The sequence below is a fragment of the Mauremys mutica genome, chromosome 22 (genome assembly GCF_020497125.1).
Source record: "Mauremys mutica isolate MM-2020 ecotype Southern chromosome 22, ASM2049712v1, whole genome shotgun sequence".
Taxonomy (NCBI): Eukaryota; Metazoa; Chordata; order Testudines; family Geoemydidae; genus Mauremys; species Mauremys mutica.
In genome coordinates this window covers 9,497,789-9,511,338 of record NC_059093.1, presented here as the reverse complement: position 1 = coordinate 9,511,338, position 13,550 = coordinate 9,497,789, and the positions used below count along the sequence as shown (strand labels likewise).

Below are 13,550 nucleotides of genomic sequence, written 5' to 3'. Positions count from 1 at the left end.
TTTTCCACTGAAAATTTCAACAATAATGAAAAATGTCTTTGTTTTCATTTTTTTTTTTTAAATTGACCAACTCTAGTGGCCACTTCTCTAAACGTATGGGCCTAAATGACTGCAACATCACATAGTGTATGTGGCAGAGCAAAAATCTAACCAAAGAGTTCCAACGCCTAAATCTATGCTCCATCTTCCTAGAGAGATGTTGAATAAGACAAAAATGTTCTGCAAATAATTTGTTTTATTTTAAATGAAATTTGCTGTGAGCGGGCTACTGCCCCATTTGCGTCACTTCCTATGAACATTCCAGACACTGAGGTTTTTTTCTGGCACCTTGAAAGTGAATTTCAATGTTACCTACGTGAATATGGGTGGCAAATTAATTTTAAATGCACATGCACGTTTGCTTGCTAGCTCATCCAATCAGGAAACAACACCAGATGATTCATCTGACCAATCGAAACTAAGCTCTTTTTGGGGGTTTTTCATAATGACACACAGTAAAAAATTCAAAAAGCTGTTTAAAATAATGAATGAATTGGAGGAAACGGTGACCTGCTCACAGATATTCAGTCAGCAGCAAAAGAGGTTAAATTCATCAGATAAATTATTTGCTCAGCTCTTCACTAGACCACACATGCTGGAATAGCTGGGGTTTACTTTAGTGTAAATGTAGCTGACAGATGGCTGCCAGACATTACAATGGACCCAATCACTTAAAAGAGTCTCCCTGTCTGGAAGCTGAGTGTGCATTTTTCATGTCGCTGCAGCTGAGCCTCGAGAATCAAGCTGTGGGACCCTGGTAGTCTCAAGGAAAGTAACTGTACCAGGTGAGGGAACGTCTCAGTGATAGGAGACATGCAGAACCTCTTGCCAGATGTTACTGCCGTGAAGAAAGATGAGAGACGTGCTGGGGAGTTAAAGGGAATGGAAATCAAGAAGTTGGTGTTCTAGTCTCAGCTCTGTCCCTGACTCACTGTATGACCTACCGCAAGGCATTGTTTTGCAATGAGAAAGAGCCATCGATGGAGACAAAATGACACTACGGGACCAATTCTGGACCTCATCACTTATATGCTGCTCTGTTGGGGCTGGCAAGGAGCCACAGAGGGTTGGAGGAGAATTATCTTGATTCAGGAGCAGCATAGGGTCAATGTAAGCAGTCCCAGCAAAGGGGGCATGCCCGGGCAGGGAACAAATCATAGATCGGAGACAGCATGCTCATCCTGCTGGCTGCTGCCAGTATTCTGGGCTGTAGCAAAGCCCAGAGGCTGCCCTGGGGAGCCTGCTGTAAGTGAGAACAGCCCCCAGTGGCTACAGTAACTTATGCAAGAGCCTGTTTTGACCTCCACAGCATCCCAGAAGCCAGATGATGGAAAGATGACGGAAAGCCACCTTTGCCCCCTGGCCTCTCCTCCTGTTAAGTCGCACCTTCTGTGCCGTGTCTCTGAGAGGGTGCAGCATAGAATCTGCCCCTTGCTCTACTTGGTATTTCACTTCCTTTGTGCTCGGCGTATTGCAGGGAGACATGAACGTGAACTTGGCCCAGAATAATTCCCCTGGGAGCCCTGGTTCCTTGAAGCAAAACCACACCAAGAAATAGACAAATACTGAGGCCCTGGAGTTTTCCCGCATCCGAAAGCCACTTGGATTTATTTGCATTCACCCAGGGCCAGAACACATAGCCCTTGTGTTCACTTACCCTCCAGGTCATACCCTGGCAGGAGAGTTTCAGCTATTCCCTGCAGGCCCATGTTTCCCTCCCCATGTGATAAGAGCTGAGCTTAAACTGTGCTCCTTGGGGATTTCAGGAATGCATTTTCGAACAGAGCTTTTCATTGCTCTGTAATCCCAGTGCAGCCCAGGTCAGTGTCACAGTGACAGATGAGGGAGATATTGAGTGACAGGGGTTCACCGCCTGCGAAGAGACTAATGCCTGGGGGCGAGGGGGGTGTCTGCTGGTTGTCTCTGCATTTTGAGGGGTGTTGTTCAGTGGAATATCTGAAAACTTGTATCCTCTGGAAAATGGTCTTTTCTTGGTTTGGAGCTGTGCAGGGTTGCAAAGAGCTCCTTCTGTGAAGAGATGGGTGTCTATCTCCTACATTACTGAACCGAGGGAAAGGGCTCAGATGCAAGTTGCTTAAGAAAAGATGTTTTTCTGTGTGGTTAATAACACTTTTCACCCAAAGGTCTCCGAGCTCTTGCCAACCGTTCATTATTTAAGCCTTACGCCCTCATCCCTTAACACTGGTAAGTATTATCATCTGCTTTACAGCTGGGGAAAGTGTGGCACAGACTTGCCGAAAATCCATCCTTTGGGCCAGATCCAGAAGTCTTTCATTCATAGTAGGGGTCTCAAACTCAATTTACCTTCAGGCCAGTGCCAGTCCTCAAATCCTCCCAGCGGGCCAACAATGTCACTGAAGATGGTGTTCAGAAAAGAAAATGTTTATATTGTATTTTTTATTTCGAATTTCTTAGAAATAATAAAACTGTCATACAACTTTATACAATTCTTCGCCTGCCAGAGAGTTTTTAGTGTTTGCCAGAAACCTGGCAACACTTCAGTTCTGTCAGTTTGTTGATGTTTGGCCTCAGTGACTGAGCAGTTGAAAGCTTCAGGATTGCAGCAAGGTGTGCATCAGATAGTTTTGTTCGGTACTTTGACTTGTTTATCTTCATTATGGAAAAAAGTGACGCTGCCGCCATGGCTGACTCTGCCCAGCGAATAGTGATGGTATCTCTGTCCCTCTCCCCCAGCCAATGGGAGCTGTGGGGGGTGGTGCCTGCAGCAGACATTGCCAGCAGCATGGTTGCATGCGTCTCTCCTCCGTGGGCCTCAGTGGGGAGGTTCTCAGGCCGCAGATGGCCCGCGGGCTGGGACTTTGAGACCCCTGATTCATACATTAGAAGGCCGGAAGGGTCCACTGTGAGCATCTTGTTTGACCTCCTACATAATGCATGCAAGTCTTATAGCTAGGAGAATGCAAACCATTCCAAGAGTAGATTAGAGAGGAGTTGAACTTGCTGCTACAAACCGTTCCTCTTCACTGGTCCATGAAGCTGTTCTTTAGGGCCAGATCCCGCCCTGCAAGCAGGGGCTAATCAGGAGAACGCTCTGAGGCTCCCCCTCACAAAGTTTCTCTCTGACTATTCTGCAGGGTTGGTCCCTCCCCCTCTGAACAGGTTACAGATCTGCCTCCACACCACATGAATGATGAATCCACAGGGATCTGAATCTGCATGGAGGCACTTGCTCTGTTATCTCCTTGCTCAGGACATTCCCTGGGAGTTCCAGTGAATGTGAGTTACTAGGGTGCTAGAAGTGTCGCCAGTGAGCTGTCCCCAAGAGCAGAGGAACAACGTAAAGGTAAAGTATAAAGACACTTCTCCCAAAATTCTTAGGTGCTGCACCAAGTACTGTTCAGCTGGACCCAATGACCAGGGTACTTAGAGCAACCAGCAGTGGGTTTAGGATATGTCAGAGAAAGTGCAGATTAAATACGAGTTCAATGTTCAATTTTAAATCCAGCAGATGCAAAAAGCAGGATAATAAATACAAACGTGTACAATAATTAATCACACAGAGCCTAATTAATAATGATCATCATTCTCTCTGTTTTAGAATGGGGAGAATCCCACATCTACTAGAGCAGTGTTCTCCCTTGCACAGTCACATCATTTTCTCATACCTCCCACTTGTGCCAGTAGCTGAAGCCACTCTTGATGCAAACAGCTTATGATGTGAGGGAGTTGGTTGGTCATGTTGCCGTAGGGGCTTCCCAGGGTCTGGATGAGGACAAGGGAAAAGTTCAATGACACTTTTATTTAAGTTGAAGCCTATGTTGTGGTCAGCCCCCTTCAATACAATGAGGGGAAGGTGAGAATTCAGAGTCTCTGTGGCAGAGGTTAGCTGGACATGAACGAGGGTTACTCATTCCTCCTAGGCTTAGCTGTATATACTCCACCTGACCTTTACAGTATGTTCCTTGATAACATGCCTGACCTTTTCAGATCTAATTAGCAAATACGCTCAATTGTTGCCCAAATGCCGTATTTGTCTTTTTCCTCCTCTCTTCTGCATTTTGGAAACTCTGCTTGCTCACCAGAGCTCATTGATGTACCGTAGCTCTCAGTCAGAGCTTCCTTACTCTCAGGACACTGATACCCACATGCAAAGGGCTTTGCCTCTTTCTTCAGCCATACCTACAGTAGCCCTGACTGTGAAACTGGGACACATGCCTAACAGAGCTGCATTCCTCTTTTGCGCAAAGGTCACAGGCATATTTGGCAGGCATGGCACTCGTATGTTCCCATCTGGGGCTTCCCTCAGCAATGGCCTTAGGCACATGAAGCCTTTGCTGTTGGACAGTGCCCTGTGCACTTAAGAACATGCCAAACAAGCAAACGCTTCAAAGGATGGCTTAAGAACCCTGCAGCATAGGCAGACGTGGCATAATCTGTCCCCTACATAGGTCTCTAATAATCAGAAGAGGCTTAAGCCCTGAATCACAAGGTTTAATATTCCTTCCAAAATGTGCTGCCATTTTGATAATTCTGGATATTCCTGGTATCCACACAAATATCCAGTCTTTGTTAGGTTCCCCTCACCGACATCCTCACAACACCGCTGTTAGATAGAGAAGTGCTGTTACCCCCCACTACATAGATGAAGAGCTGAGCCCAAGGTCACATAGTCTGTGGCAACCCTGGGGTGCAGAATCCCAGGTTAGCGTGCCAATTACTGCACCGTTCTTCCTTTCAACGATGATGGCATAAGGTCTGTGAATGAACCATTGTGTCTTGGACGTGGGCATTTAGACCTCACAAAAGGCCACAGTGAGCTACTCAAGATGGAGAAGAAGATGCAGTTTCTGCCCCAAGGAGCTTACAATGGAAAGAGGCAGTGACATAGAGGAAGGTCCTCTTTACTGTTGTTGTTTTATCAGTTGTGTGTGTGACCGGGTGGACGTGTTAATTGTGGGAGATGAATCGGAGGGTGGTTTTTTGTTGTTGTTTTTTGGCTGAGGCTGTTTAACCTTTGTGAGCTTCACAGAAAAAGTCTGTTTTATTCTCCAAGAAAACAAACCCCAAACCAAGAAGCAGTCTCCTTCCCTTTTGGTTGAACAGGTGGGAGGGTTAACTAAGTGCTACACCATGGGCTTGAAATGATAACTTGACCCTCCTTCCCTGTCGCAATGGGATGGGGGGAAGTTTTTGTTACAGAATATTCCGTTAATACAGTGCACAGTAAATAGAGGAAAAGGTACGGTAATGAACTACATAATTTCTATCTGTGGCACTATTGTCCTCTGCTGGATAGAATCAGAACTGCTTTACTATATGACAGATCCCCATACTGCTAGTAGATAATGCAGATTCCTCTTTCACTCAAGTGGTGCTTTTGGAGAAAGAGTTTGAGTTTTTAACCTTTCCACCATCAGGATGTTCAAAGCAGAGCTGCTTTGAAAATGGGGGAAAGATTTGGTGAAAAATTCAAAATTTCAAAGATGTTTCTATTCCACAAGGTTTGAAATGGATCCATTTTCATTTTTTTTAAAAATTTCAAGATATTTTAAACTAATTTTTTACTGAAATTGTTTTCAAACCATTTTCTTTACCAAAACCCCTAGTTTTGAGTAAGACAACATGTTATTTGGTAAATAACAAAAGCAATTAAAATGATTTGATAAACATAGTTTAAAAGGTCATGGAATATTTCACTAAAACAGAAAACGTCAATGATGTCAACAGTTTTTTGTGAAAAGTTTTGTTTTTGAAGAAAGACCATTTTTCAATGAAAAAATGTTTAGTGCAAAAAATTGTTAACATTATTTAGTTCCAACTAAGTGTGGTGTGCAGCACTGGGGTAACAAGTCCTAAGTGGTCATAGATTTGTTGTAGTATTCATCTTGCATATTCAAGGAAACAATTTATTCAGTGCAGGTGCACAATCTATTCAATACCTTTAGTCTATTAGCATAGGGAGGAAGATGAGGATGTTTAAAAATAGGGTTAGAATAGGGTGACCAGATATCCCGATTTTATAAGGGCAATCCTGACATTTGGGGCTTTTTCTTATATAGGTGTCTATTATCGCCCACCCCATGTCCCGATTTTTCAAACTTGCTATCTGGTTACCCTAGATTAGAATGACCTTGTTCAGGTTCTAAAAGAGTAGCTGATAACACATACTGCAGAAAACTTTCCTTGGCTCAAATGTGATCACATCTCCTGGCACATTTACTGTCAGATCCTCAGCTGGCATAAACTGGCATAGTTCCACTGAAGTCAAGACAGCCACATTCATTTGTATCAGCCGAGGATTTGACCCTCAAATCATACATTTCAATCTTGTTGGGGGTGGAATCCTTTCCAGACCATTGCTGTGTGTGTGCAGGCGTGTGCGTGTGTGTAATATGTACTGTAGCTGTTCTTTCATGGCAGTCATTTCAAACTAAGAATATATCTAATCAGTAGCAAGCCAGTATGAAAAACATTTGGCCAAGTCTGGCATTATTATATTTTTCATTTAGCACTTAGAAATACATTCTTCTTGTATTCTCTGATCCTGAATTTTCAGTCCCTTTATGAACTTCAAAGGCACTGGTAGCTATTATGCCATGTTGCTACATGTCAGTTAAAACAGCTGCTGTGTTCTGCCTCAGAGGTGGCTTCCCTTCCATGGTGGGAAAAGTCCTTCCAAACAGTGTATGCCTTTCTCCTATGAGTAGCTCTTTTGAAGTCAGTGGGATTGCTTGCATGAGCAAAGTGAGCAGGATTTGACCTTCAGTGTGTAAATCTGATTGTAAAGAGCCTTGGGATCCTTCTGGACACAGTGCCTTTTACAGAAATATGAGCTGAGTGTTTTTTCAGTGTAACACAAACTAGCATTCAGTACCTCAATGAGCCCGGGGGACAGCAAAGATGCCCGCTTTCCAATATCCACATGCCTGCTTATCTTTCAATATATACATTCCAATACACTCCTTGCTTTGCTTGGGCGAGTGATGTGACTCATGGAGTGTGATGCATGGAACTCTGCCTCTTGTCTTTTGGGAGACAGCGCTATGCATATAGAATTGTTTAATTCCTCATGGTAGTAGAAAAAACATGGGAAAGGATGAAGGGAGCAGATAGTAGTCTCGTTTCCAACCCAAATTCCTAAGGGATTGCTTGCAGCTGGCATTGTGCTAGGCCAAACCCTGGGAGGGATGTGGAGAATGGCATAAAACAATATTAATAAGTTTACTCACGGCTTGTTCCTCCTCTTACTTATAGTCTTGTAAATCAGGAGAAACTCCACTGAAGACAGTGGAATGACATTACTGTAAAACAAGAAGAGAATCAGACCCTTAGCATTTACATGCCATCTTCCAAAAGCTTTGCAAGCATAAACTAATTAATTAATTCTCACACTTTCCCTGTGTAGTGGGAGAGTATTATTAGACCCATTTTAAAGGTGAGGAAACTGAGACAGAGCAGATTAGGTGATTGATGCAAGGCTACAGAGGGAATCTAGTCCAATCTCAGATTAGATTTTAGTAGTTCCTGGTACCCAGTCCTGTGCTTGGCCACAAGCCCACACCTCTCATTCAAAAAATGATCCCTTGGAGCCACACAGAATTTAATGTATCTTTTTCACAAAACTAACAGGGAGGTTCTGCTGTTAGTTTTCTGCCCTAGAGTAAACTGTAGCTGCATGTTTGAGAGTGGGTGGGAATATGAAAAGTGACAGAGTGCTAATACATTAGGCATTCATTTTGCATCATATTAGCAAAGCTTGTACTGGATAAGTGAAATGTCATACCCTGTTAACACACAATTATGGGAATATAACTGAGCATTTCACTAAGGTAACATGAAAGTAGTTAACAGGGATGAAGCTTGTACCTTGGAAGTGCATTAGTTTTCACTGTGGTTTATTGCTACTGCAATAAAGAGATGCAATAAAGCACTCAGTTTACTTTGGAATAGCTTTTCTTTGTCTTTAAAAAATGCAATCCACCCTCCTGTGAAGACAAACAGCAGAGGAAATAGAGCCATAGGCCAGCCCTTTTTGGAGAACTTTGGTCTTGCTTTGGAGCCTAAAACAACAACAAAAAATTGGCTTGATAGTGCTTTGTTCTGAAGCAACTCTTTTATTACCCTCCCAAATGTAACTTTCCAATCTTTCTTTGCCCTGAATTTTCAGAACTGAACATCTCAGTTGAGCCTCCACATTCCATCTTTGGACCCTCCAGTTGATGAAAGTACAGACTTGGGCCACTCCACTGCCCTTTGAGCATGAGGTGGGCATGCAGTGGAGGTCTCTACATTTTGAAATAAGGCTCCCTGTAAAGACTCCAGTCTGAAGTTTGCACAGCTACTCAGCTGCATCTCCACTGAAGTCAATAGATTTGTATTGGTGTAAACAAGTGAAGAATCTGAACCCATGGTTTGCACAGGAAAGATATGTACCCTGAGCCAGATCCTCAGCTGGTGTAAATCCACATAGTTCCATTGACTTGACATAGATTTACTCCTGTTAAAGATCCCTGAGACCCGCCTTTTGTCTGTCTTCTCTTTTTGGACTGTACATTCTTTAAGGCAGTGGCTGTCTGATTATGAGTGAAAGGCTGACTCCATTGAACAGAAAAGCTTCCAATGAGTTCAGTAGGGCCAGGATTTCATTCTATGTGTTTAGCACAATGGAACCCTATTGTCAGATGGCAGCTTCCAGGTGCTCCTGTAATACAAACAATATGTAATCGCAATAAATAATAATGAGAGGCAATGTGTTCGCTAATGCTTAGCACAGGCTCCTGAGAGTCAGGTCACTTGGCATGAAATCCAGGCTCCACTGAAGCCAATGACAGTTTTGTCACTGACTTCAATGGGGTCAGGCTTTCACCCTTGGTTTCTATTCCTGCATCTGACACTGATTCACTCCATGGCTTTGGGCAAGTCACTTCACCTCTCTGTGACTCTGTTTTCCCATCTGTTAAATAAGTATAATAATACCTGCCTCACTGGCATGATGCTAAAGCTTAATACATTCATGCTTGTTCAATTCTTTGTCTTCCTCAAATGGAAGAGCCTATAGAAATACAAAGTATCTTATTTCCTTCCTCATCCTCATCTTTCCTCTCATATTCTCAACCTTGCTTTAAATCGGGGGTATTTGACGAAGAAAAGCCAGCAAAATGTCTCATATTTTCATGGAGATTTGTCCCATTCTCTCTCTTCCTCAATGCACAGCTTTGTAGGACACCCAGAGTGGCTGTGTGAATGTCTGGGGGACAGCCATGGGTGTTTCAGCACCCTAATGTATCTGGGAGATGTACTAACAGGTTCTCTGCAAAAATCCAAAACACACAGCCTGAAATGACCAGCTGAATTACTCAGCAGCTTAGCTGAGCTATGTTATTGTAAAGAAGCAGACACCTTGACTCTTTTACCAATAAAACACCAGGACTTTTAGCTAGCAGGCTAAAGGACTTCATACTTTTCATTGTATAAACATTCTAAAATTGGAAGATGAAGCGCTAGCATCTTGTTTTCTGTTTGCTTTGGTCTCAAAGGCTGTAAACTTGACACCTTTTACTAGCACTAAACATTAATTTGAAAATTAAAACAAAACCAAAAAACGGTCCCAGTGCCTAGACACTGTTTGCCTCCACAGAGTCCCTACCTAAATCAGAGTCCAATTTCTTTCTTGTTTTCCACCATCCCGCCTCAAGAATCTGGATGAAATCCTGACTCTACTGAAGCCAATGGCAAAGCTTCTATTGATCTCATTAGGGCCAGGATTTCACCCTTCGTTTTCAGAAATTTAAATGTAAGATCTTTGGGACAGAGACTGTCTTCCATGTTATGTTTGTAGACCCTCCAGCACAATGGGGTTCCAGTTCTGGTTGAGCTTCTGAGCACTACTGTTCTAGAAAACACCATAATAATATGTTCCTTGGAGCCTTTGTAGAATATTGCATCATTCCTTGGACTACTCTTTTTTTTTTTTTTAAATAAATGACTAGAACTATTTAGTATGGAAAAAAGAGTAACAGAGGATCTGATACTGGGATATATGGTCAAAAATAATATAGAGAGTGTTTGCCCACTCCATATTGTAGGAACAAGAGGCACCTGATGGAATTAAAAGTAAATGTAGAATTGTTAACCCATGGAACTTGCTGCTGCAGGATCTCATTGAAGTAAAAACATCAGTACTAATAATAGTAATATAACAAAAGGATTAGAGCCTTATGGAAATAAAGATAGCATCTGCAGTAATTTTAACCAGGAAAATATTAAAAGAGCTATCAACCCTTATGCTTTCAGGGTATAATTGGATCACTAATCAGGAAATGTCATCCTTAACCCCCATTCATAGCATTGCATATTGATTGGTGTATTTTAAATGTGGAGGAGATTCTATCTGATTCTATTCTAAATAGGTTCTTATACTTCCCTCATCACCATAGCATCTAAGCACCTTCCAGTTGTGCATCAAGCAATGATACTAATATCTGTCGCGTGTGCTTCATTTTCTCCCTCATCCTCTCCCAGGAGGAGAACTGTGTGTGCCATGAAGTGTTTGGTTTTGGCACTTTGTTTGTTTTAATGAATTTACAGTTAAGAAGAAGCTACTGGATTAGATGGACCATTGATCTGTTCTGGTTATGGCAGCTCCTATGTCCTTCATCTTTAGAGGAAACATTAGATGCTATACACTGTTCATATCAGATTACCTGCCTTTTTCTCATGTGTTACCCTCCATGACTTCCACTTGGCTGGGCTGCCTATCCATTTCTAGCCAATCCACCCAGTCAGAGTCCTGTGTGTGTTTAGAAGGACTAAAACAGCAAAAAGAGCTGCATGCAAAACCCACATGTTCTCTTCCCCATTGAAAAGTAGTAATAAACCCCAGAATCAAAGCAGATATATTTAACTAAAATAATAATAGTTTTGGTGATATTGGTACATAGAGAAAAGCAAAATGCCATCACCTTCTTATCCCCTAATGGTATTATGTATATTTCTGAAATGGCTTCTGAATGATCTGGTAAAGATATCCATTGGTGCAGTGATAATGCCCTGAACCTCTCAATCCCATTGAATTCAGCAAGGGGCTAAGAGGCCCATGCTGTGGGAACCTTTTGCACGATGAAGACCTGAGTATGCATCTGCATTCCGACTTAGACAAGTACCCTGCACGATCGCACAGTCTAGCCCTACAAGAGACGAGAGAAGCTGCGCAGGAGCAGCACAAAGAGGCCGTAGTACCGCTGGACACATTTGCCTATGCATATATGGACCAGGCCCTCCCCTGACATCTTCATCCCTCCCAGTATAATGCCCCTCCCTGGCTCTTGTCACAGAGCGCCCGAGGAGTGGTTTCTCTGAAACGTATTTGGACGAGCCAGAGCAAGGGAGGCCAACTCCCTCCCCACCAACTCCCACAGCTGGTGGTGTTTCTTTTGGTAGGAATCTGCATAGCACCAGCCAGATTTTAGCCCACCTGCCCTCCCCCTCAGTCCCTGTTAGCTTTTAAAAATGAATGTTTTCCTTCATTAAACTGTATTTTTCTGTTCTGCTGGGGCCCGATTAACTCCTCGGCAGCTTTGATTCCAAAAGCCTCACATCATCACTTGGAAACACTGCAACACGCATGTTCCTTCAGTTTTATTTCATTGCTGTGCAGGAATCCTGTTCTCAAGCCTCAGTCCCAAGCACATGTGATTTCAATCAGAGAGAGGACCTCTGCAGCGCTGCGTTTGTATGGGTGGGATCTGCTGACCCCTGTGTTTTGACACAGCTCTGCCGTCCCTGCGGGAGCTGACTGCAAGCTCACATTTTTTATTCGGGACGCTTTCGCCTCGCAACCAAATTCTTGAAATCAGAGAGAGGCCGAGTGGGGCAGGCGGCAGGCAGCATGCACTGACGGCTGGATCTTGCTCACTCGGCGCGTTCAAGCTCTTGGGAGAAGGTGACCCCTGACCCATATCCCTCTGCTGGCCAAGGAATACAAAAAGCAGATGTCCCACAACATAGTCTTGGCTGAGCTAATTTCCCTTAGGAGACTTCCATCCACCCCCAGCTCCTCCTCCACTTACGGAAACGAATGTCAAATAGCCGTCTCTGTGTAAAAGGACACCATTTTACATTTCTTTGGACTTCAAATGCTGTGGAGGGTAGCGAAGTGTTAAGACTGGAATCATGAATGGCAATGGGAACATTAACATAAAAGGAGGGAATAGGGTCTAATGGTTAATGTCAGGGCTACACAGAGGTTGTTAGGGGCCCTGGGCAAAATCTGAAACTGAGGGCCCCTCACCCTTCCAAAAAATTGTCTTTGCTGGAGAGCAAGCCCCCACCACATTCACCTCTGGGCGTTGCAACCCGGGTGTGGGGTTGCAGTGCCACTCAGGTTTGGCTTGTCCGCCTCCTGCCTGAAGGAGGGGCTGCTGAGTCAAATTTCAGTGAGTGGCACTGCCTACCAGGTAGCAACTTTACTCCATTTGGGAGCCCTCTCAAATGGGGGTGCAGGGCAAACTGGCCCTTTGGCCTCCCTATTTCTTTCCCCCGCTCCCCTGGGCAGCCTTGGTTAGCACACACGACTGGGAATCAAGAGTCCTGGCTTCTACTCATTGCTCTGGAACCAGTCAATTTAACTCCCAGTGCCTCATTTTACCCAAATGTAAAATTAGGGTGATGATATCTATCCCACGCGGGTGTTGACACAATGTACGTTTGTAAAGTGCTAACCTATTATTTTTAATTGCACAATATTTGTACTAAGAAATGATTGGGCTTGCAGCAGAGATATTAATTGCAATGCTCAGTGGGTGGAATAATTGGATCAAAACTCTATAATGAAACAGTTCTCCTTGGCCTTTACATCCTTATTGTATCATCCATGAAGTCACAGACAGTCCCCTTGGTAATCTGATCTATTTTATCACCTGGGCCTTGGCTACACTGGCGCTTTACAGCGCTGCAACTTTCTTGCTCAGGGGTGTGTAAGCTAATCCCCGCGGGGAGGTGGCGTACCTGCAGCGCTGGGAGACCTCTCTCCCAGCGCTGGCGCTGCGACCACACTCACACTTCAAAGCGCTCCCGCGGCAGCGTTTTGAAGTTGCAAGTGTAGCCATACCCCTAGGCAAGCTTGCTTTGGCAATAGAGAGTCACTTGCACCAAAAATCAAAACTTATTCCCAGTCCCAAAGGACCAGTCACTTACAATGGGTCTGTTGCGCCTTAGATCTTACACCAAAGACAATAATTGTAGCCAATCCTCTAATAAACTATCTAACGATGTAGTAACTACGAAAGGGAAATGAGAGTTATTCACAAGATTAAAGCAGGTAACATACACACACAAATGAGTTACAGCCTTAAGTTTCAAAAGGCAATAGAAGCTTCTATAATAAGCAAGCTCTTTATGTCCCTTGCGGCTAACCCAGGCTAAACACTGGGAATTTCTTGCTTATGGTTAGAAAACCTTGCCCTTGTGTCCAGCATAAAGAAGCAGTTCTTCCTTGTTAAGGCATTTTTATTCCTTTCCCCATTCTGCTT

At 43.7% G+C, this 13,550-nt stretch overlaps 1 protein-coding gene and 1 long non-coding RNA gene across 3 annotated transcripts in view; one reads left to right on the top strand and one right to left on the bottom strand.

Annotated features, from left to right (window-relative positions):
* Positions 1-13,550, top strand: part of LOC123354666 (CXADR like membrane protein) — a 78,777-nt gene that overhangs the window by 46,181 nt on the left and 19,046 nt on the right. The window lies entirely within an intron of this gene.
* LOC123354671 overlaps positions 3,687-13,550 on the bottom strand; it is a 36,110-nt gene continuing 26,246 nt past the window's right edge. The window contains exons 2-3 of the long non-coding RNA XR_006574808.1: positions 7,251-7,322; positions 3,687-3,783 (exon numbers count right to left, since the gene is read on the bottom strand). This is a non-coding gene — a long non-coding RNA (uncharacterized LOC123354671). The remainder of the gene's footprint in view (positions 3,784-7,250; positions 7,323-13,550) is intronic.